The sequence below is a fragment of the Orycteropus afer genome, unplaced genomic scaffold (genome assembly GCF_000298275.1).
Source record: "Orycteropus afer afer isolate SDZICR_OR568_19922 unplaced genomic scaffold, OryAfe1.0 scaffold00222, whole genome shotgun sequence".
Lineage (NCBI taxonomy): Eukaryota > Metazoa > Chordata > Mammalia > Tubulidentata > Orycteropodidae > Orycteropus > Orycteropus afer.
The window spans coordinates 364,139-372,103 of NW_006921809.1; positions in this window are offsets into that span (position 1 = coordinate 364,139).

A 7,965-nucleotide genomic window follows, 5' to 3' on the forward strand; every position below is an offset into this window, starting at 1 on the left:
TGGAATCTGTTATGAGCAGCTAAGTAATTGAAGGGGAATTAACTCTGGGTGTGGTCTGCTTCCAATGTATAAGGAGATATTTGAGAAAGCTCTGTAGCTTTTTGGCACATTTTATATCCTGTATTTGGCAAGTCTGCATCCCCAGTTCCTAGACTTGAGCCAGTGGCCTACCTCATTGCTTAGTAATCTTGGCATTGTTGCCTTCACAGCCCGTGAGCCAACAATCTGCCATTTTACCTGTCAGTCTTGGATTCTTAACCCTCAGCATCCAGCCACTGTGTGAATCAAGAGAAGCCTTCAGCTTGCTCCAGTGGGCTGGAAGGCAGAGCTGATGCTCAAAGTAAAGGGTCCTCCCCCCAGCATGTAGAGCTGGCACTCTGACCTCAGATTTCTAGCCTAGTCTTCCCCTAGAGTCAACACTCTAAATTCAGACTTCTAACCTAAACTGTAAGCAAATAACTTTCTGCTTGTTAAAGTCATCCATTTGTGGTATTTCTGGTATAGCAGCACTGGAGAACAAAGACACACCTTATTAGCAGACAGCTGATTGTATTGGGTTTGAGCTGTAAATCAGTTTGTCTTCCTAGAAGAAAATTTTACCTCTTGCTTCACAAAGGAAATAGAGAGCAAGTGACAAAAACTTTTAATTTCCTATTGTATCAACTGTAGATTAACCTGTTCCAATTCCTATTCTTCCCTTTTTATCTCCTATCTCAGTGGTGATGTCTTTTCCCCTGACCAAGCTTGCCTATCCACTTGTGCTCTGTATTCCATGTTCTCCTAATTGATCAGTCATCTTGCTGTTATAGTCATCAGCCCTTCATCTTGTATTTACCAGGGCTTCAAACCAATTCAGTCATGGCCAAAGTGGTGAAATCACTATAGATCAGAATTTTCAAAATGTGGAGGTACCAAAATGATAACAAGAATGAGAAAAATTATGGTTTGAACCACTGAAATAGGATACTCAAAGCAGCGTCAGGAGTCCTTTCCTGAGCCTAGTGCAGGAGATTGGATTATTGCCAGAACTGTGGAAAGAGACACACATTCAAGGCAGCATGGTTACCATAACCTTTGAGGAAGGCACCATTGTTTTCAATTTTGTTTGTCAAGAAATTTGATTGCTTTGCAATGCACAAGCTGCCCTTGATTTTTAAGGAGAGTGAATTTCTAGTGAGGTGTTGACTTGTAATTTTTCCTATTCCAGTTATTGTTCCAGTACATCCATATTTTTAAAATCTGGGTCTGTTCTGGTTTTTGTTGGCCATGACTTTACTGGGAAGAACCAGTTTGAAGCCCAGTATCTACTTTTTCCCTCCATGCTGGCTCCCTCTAATTAGTATGAAAAATATTTTAAAGTGTTGACCACTAAAATAGTGGCTTCAGTTGAAGATACTTATTCCCTAGTCATGGTCTTTTCAGTCACCTCATATGCATGTAAAAAGTGGGCAATGATCAAAGAAAACAGAATAAAAATTGATGCATTCAAATTGTGGTGTTGGTGAAGAATGTTGAATATACCATAGACTGACAGAGGAACAGACAAATCAGTTAGAAGAAAAACAACCAGAATGTTCCTTAGAAGTGAGGATAGCGAAACTTTTGCTCACTTATGTTGGACACGTCATCTAAAAGACCAGTCACTGGAAAAGGACATCATGCTTTTTATTCTGGTTACCTATGCTGCTCTAAAAGAAATATACCACAAATGGGATGGCTTTAACAGATAGGAGTTCATTCTCTTACAGTTTTAGAGGCTAGAAGTCCAAATTCAAAGTGCCAGGCTCTAAAGGTTGGTTGAAAGAACCTCGACCTTGGGCTTCAGTTCTGCCTCCTGCTCCCAGCCCACTGAAGCTAGAAGCATCTCTTCACTCAGGCAGCTGCTGGCTGCTGAGGCTGACAAACCCAAGGTTGACCAGTAAAAAGACACAGTCCCAAACCAAACGGTAGGCCACTAATTCAAGTCCATTGAAAGTCCCAATATCGTAGAGCATGGAAGGCTGCTGAATGAAGACTCAATTACATGGGGGGGGGGGTGTTCAAGCATGCCAAAAAGCTGGAGACCTTCCTCAGAGTTGCTTCTTATATACCAGAAGCAGACCACATCCCTAAAGCAGCTACTCAGCTGCTCCAATAGATTCCACGATGGAGTTAATTACCAATCTCACCATGGGGAATAACTACATCCAGCTGCCCATACACTCAACCAGGCCCAGCCAAGCTGACACACAAACTTAACTACCACACTTGTTAAAGTAGAGAAAACAAGGGAAGTCCTCAATGAGATGAATTGACACAATAGCCAAAACAATGGACTCAAACAATGGACTTCAATGACTATGAAGATTGTGTAACATTTCATTCTGTTATACATAAGGTCACCATGAATCAGAGCCAAGCCATCTCTAATCTTCCTACAAAGTTAAGTTTTTGGAAAGAAAGATAAATTGTCACTAGTTCACTTTGAAACAAACTATCATTGGGTTTCTGTCCCCATCATATGCCCAAATCTATCCTCATTTACTTCAATAATCTACATTACTTGCTACATCCAATAGGCAATAGTCTCTGCTTATATTGCTTAACCTTTCAGAAACGCCTGACAATTTGAGCAATGCATACCTCACGGTGCCTCCTTCTCACTTGATTATGGAAACAGCATCTTCTCCTGGTTTTCCTCCAACTCTCTTGCCCGGTTCCTATCTATAGTTTCCATTTTCCCTGCTCATGCCACAAATATCAATTCTATAACTTCTCCTTTTGTCTTTCTTACTTTTTTAAATCATTGTTAACACTCTCCTTATGTACTTCCATTCAAGTCCATGATAGTGACTCATAAGTCTATATATCCACCAGCTATACCCCTCTGACCCTGCCAAATACTCACCTATCTATTGGATGTATCCTCTTATATTTCTTATGGTCACTTCAAAACAAAACAGCAAATATTATCAGTGCCTTCAGTGCCTTACTAGATCTTCTCTTACCAACTCCCATTTACAGTTTCCATGCACCACCCTCACAAAGATATTCTTTCAATTCCCAGTGCCTGTGACTGTTTTTTGTAGGATGTGGGCCCTGAGAATCCTTGAGACACTTTGCCCACAGATGGAAAGAGTTAGACATCTCTGGGAGTTGACCCTGTACCTCATCTCCACAGTTGTTAAACAATGAATATGAAGTCAGTAATATAAAAGCCTAGCTCTATTGCCTCAGATTAGTATTCCTTTAAGGGATAATCATCCAGAAATTCCCTGCAGTACCTTCCCTCTGGTGTGAGAGAGGAGGAGCAGGTATCATTATTCAGAAACTGAGATTAGAGAGATCAAACAGACGTTTTCCCAACTTTGCCTCAGACCATAGCACATATGCTGTTATGTTACGGGGAATGATTTTCAGTGCCTGAATTAAGACACAAGGATTAGTTTGGATACCACAAGAAATCTAAATCCTTGTCTCCCTAAACCAAGACAATCTTTTCTAAATTATTTGCATTTCAAGCAGATGTTCTCCATTTTAGCTCAACTACTCTGTCTCCCCCACATTATTAAAAAAAATGGAATATGGCAAGAAAAAGGCAAAAGAACATATGTAGATGTCCACTCTTCTGTACCTCACAACCATTTCACAATTTAAATGAACATCTACTATGAGTCAGGCTTGGTGCTAGATACTGAGAGTACCATGGTAAGCCAAGATCCCTGCCTTTGTGATATTTAGTCCACTGTCTGAACAACTAGAGTTGTTCTGAACGGTTCTCCTTTTAACAAGATCCAAATCTCCAATGATTCATGTTTCCTGAAAGCAACAATATTAAATATTAAAAAAAGAGTAAATTATTTCTGATAGCCTTTTATAAACATGATGCAGTATGACATCCTGAGCTTCACTTATCACTTTAGTAATAAGTTCTTAGTTTAAAACTAAGAAGTTTTAAAGATATGATACATTCCATTATTGCGTTCCCATAATCCCACTCCGTGTATTTACCATGAACAAAAAGAAAAGAATCATAACTGTGACAGAGATCAACAATTATTCTCTTAGTATACCATAATTAGATCTACATATTCCCTTTTTAATTTTCTCAGTGCTTATTCAGAAACAACTGTTTCAGTCACAGTAATTATCATTGACCTTGATATGATCCTCCCTTAAAGTATGTTATACCTGAAGCATCAATTACTCAAAATTACCAAATTCCCAAAGCAATCAAAAGGTAAACAACCAAAGAAAATAATCCATTGAATCATATAACGCAACAGACCCTTGTACAGAAATGCAAATATGCTTTTCCTTGGCTGCTAAAGACTGTAATTTATTTGAAATTTTGAGCTCAGAATGAACATCTACATTACCGTAATGTAAGCACATTATTGGTAAGCACCCAGCATGTACCAGACTAGGTTTATATTTATACAGCTCAAAATGTGTAGATAATTGCTGTCTTGCTAATTTGATCAGTGTAGATAACCGTATTAACTGGACTGACAAATATTCCTTTCCCTGATCTAAATGACCAAATTAAACAGACTGAAACTAGTCTACTTTGTTAGTTCAGCCCTCAGCATCTATAGTACATGTTTACAAGATGAGATAGTAAAAAATATCAGCACTACTAAAACAACAAAAACGGGACTTTCTCAAAATATAACCATGGCCTTCACATACCTATGACTACTTAATCATACCTTTGGCAATGGGAGGCTTGAATCTGTTATCCATGCAGTTCAGGTCACAGGGTACTTGTTTTCATCATCTAATGGTATTTTGGATTCAATTATATAATTAAGTGTCTCAGTTTTGTATATCCTCTGAAAGTAAGTGCCTTGGTTGCCACCATTCTAGAATAATTCAGGAAATAAGATCGCCCAGTTCATCAAATTTGTGGCTAGGAGGAAACATAAAATTCTTCAATTATTTCCATAGTAATACATGGGAACATTTAAAGGTAAATATTTTTTCCAAAAAATTCCAGTATTTGCTTTAAATACACTTAACCATCACGAAGGTAAAGCATATATGGCACAAGTTAAGTCTGTCAGATACCCAGACTTAAAATCCATAATGAAAATAATGTTGCCTTTCTTAAGACTCTGGAGCTCTGGTGGCTCAGTGCCTAAAGCATTTGACTGCTAACCAGAAGGCCGGCGAGTCAAACCCACCAGCCACCCTGTGGAAGAATGACTGGGCAATCTACTTCCATAAAGATTTAACTCTTCAGAAACCCAAAGGGGGTTGCTGTAAGTCAGAATTGACTCGAAGGCAGTGATTTTTTCCCCATAAGATACTGAAGATTAAAAGATGGATTTCTCCTTTAATATAAATTATTATAATTCTGCAAGTATTTTTCCAAAAGAAAGTCAAGTGCTTGTGTAAAAAGCAAACATACACTCATATGTGCTCTCTTAATGCCATAGAAAATCATCTTTTAAAATGAATAATTTATATAAATTTAAGTGTTCAAAATATATTTTTAAAAGATGAGATGGAGAACAAAATTTTAATGTCTAAATGCTCCCATATTTAGAGCCAATTCTGAGAATGTACCATAATAGAAGTGACTGGATTAAAATGAAGCTTATTTCAAGAAACTGAAGTTAATGGACAAGTTTTAAATGTCCACAGCTATTACTGTACAAAAATTCACATAGCATTATCAAGTTTTTGCCTTTTTCTAGTAATCTATCATCTATTGGAATAATCACAATAAATATCTGTGCAATCAATCTAAATTGATTAAAGAAGTATAAACCTTACTATTTGCAGTTGCTTATCTACTAACTTATCTAGATCCAACAGTAATTCATATCATAAAAATGCCAAAAAGGAAAGATAATCCAGAAATAATACATCTTAAGAATATTAACATTAGAATTAAATATTGCTATTGAAAATAATACCATTTAAAAATAGCATCAAAAAATACAAAGTACTTAGGGATAAATCTGACAAAATAGTTGAAGACTTACGCACTGAAAATGACAAAATATCCTAGTGATAAAGTAGAGAAAATGGAACTAAATAGATATGTGGTGTTCTTGAGTAGAAGTATTCAATATCGTTAAACTGTCAATTTTCCCAACATTGTTCTACAAATGTAATGCAGCTCCAGTCAAAACTCTAACAGGCTCTTTTTTTGTAAAAATTGACAAGTTGATTCTAAAATTCATATGGGAATGAAAATGACCTATAATAGCCCAAGCCATTTGAAAGAGAAGAACCAAAGTTGAGGGCTAACACTATCTGATTTCAAAAATTACTATAAAGCTACATTAAGATGGTGTGGTTTTACCCTCAAGACAGACAGACAAATCAATAGAACAGAATAGACAATCCAGAATATACCCATCTACATATAGCATTACTCTGAGTTGGAATCGTTTAACAACAATGGGGTTATATATGGACAAAGTTTCTGGGTGACACAAATAGTTAAACACTCAACTACTAGGGTTATCAGTTCACAATCACACAGAGATGACTCAAAAGACAGACCTGGCAATTTGCTTCCAAAAGGTCACAGTCTTGAAAACACTCTAAGAGCAGTTCTACTGGGCACATGTAGGGTTCCCATGGGTTGGAATCAACTCAATGTCAACTAACAACATATGTGAACAACTGAATTTTGACAAAGGAACAAAGGTGATGCGGTAGATAATGGATAGCCTTTGCAACTTACAGTGCTAGAACAATTAGATATCCTCAGGTGAAAAAATGAAAATAAACTTGGGCCCATATACTATACTACAAAATTTCTAGAAGAAAATACAGGAGAAAAATTATTATAACCTTAGTTAGCAAAGTAACATTGGATACAACATGAAAAGCCAAATCAACCCAACAAAAAATTGATCAATTGAACTTAATCAAAGTTAATTTTTTCTGCTTTTCAAAAGACATTGTAAAAAGAATAAAAGACAAGCTAAAATCTGAGGGAGAGTGTTGACAAAGGATATATCTAACAAAGGACACAGATCTAGAATATATAAGAAATTCTCAAGGCCCAGCATGAAGTAAACAATCAAACTTACAAAATGAACAAAAATGTTGAACAGACATTAAGCATGCAAATAAGCACATGAAAACATGCTCACCATCACTTGTCGTTAGGGAAATGAAAATTAAAAACACACTATCACTTCACATCTACCGGTAAAATTAAAAAGACTGAACACAAGTATTGGTGAGGATGCAGGAAAACTGGAACTCTCATCCACAACCAGTGAAAATGTAAAATGGCAAAATACTTTGGAAAACAGGCAGGTTCTTAATCATTAAACATATACCCATTATACGACCCAGTCATTCCAGTCTTTGCCATTATGCAAAATAAATAAATAAGTTCGTACAAAGACTTGTTCATGAACATTCATAGTAGCTTTGTTTGCAATAGCCCTCAACCGGAAACAATACAAATGTCTATCAACAGATGAATTGATAAACCAACTATGGCATATCAATACAATTAAACACTATTCAGTGAAAAAACTGCATCAATTATTTATATATGCAACATCATGTGTGAATCTCAAAATAATTATGTTAAGTGAAAGAAGACAGACAGAAGATTGCATACCACATGATTCAATTGATATAAAATACTAGGAAATATAAACTAATGTATGGTGACAGGACACAGATCAGTGTTTGCTTTAGGAGATGGGGGGAAGGGAACCGTAGGAAGAGATTACAAAGGAATGCAAAAAATCTTTTTGGGAGATGGATATGTTCAATATATTACTATAATATTGGTTTACTTGGTGTGTTATATATCCAAACTTATGAAATTGGACCCTTGAAACATTTCCAGTTAATTCCACTTCAAATTGTTGTTGTTGTTGTTAAGTGCTATCGAGTTGTTTCCGACTCATAGCGACCCCATGCACAGCAGAACAAAACACTGACCGATCACACGCCAGCCCCACAATCCCTGCTATACTTGAGCCCATCATTGCAGCCACC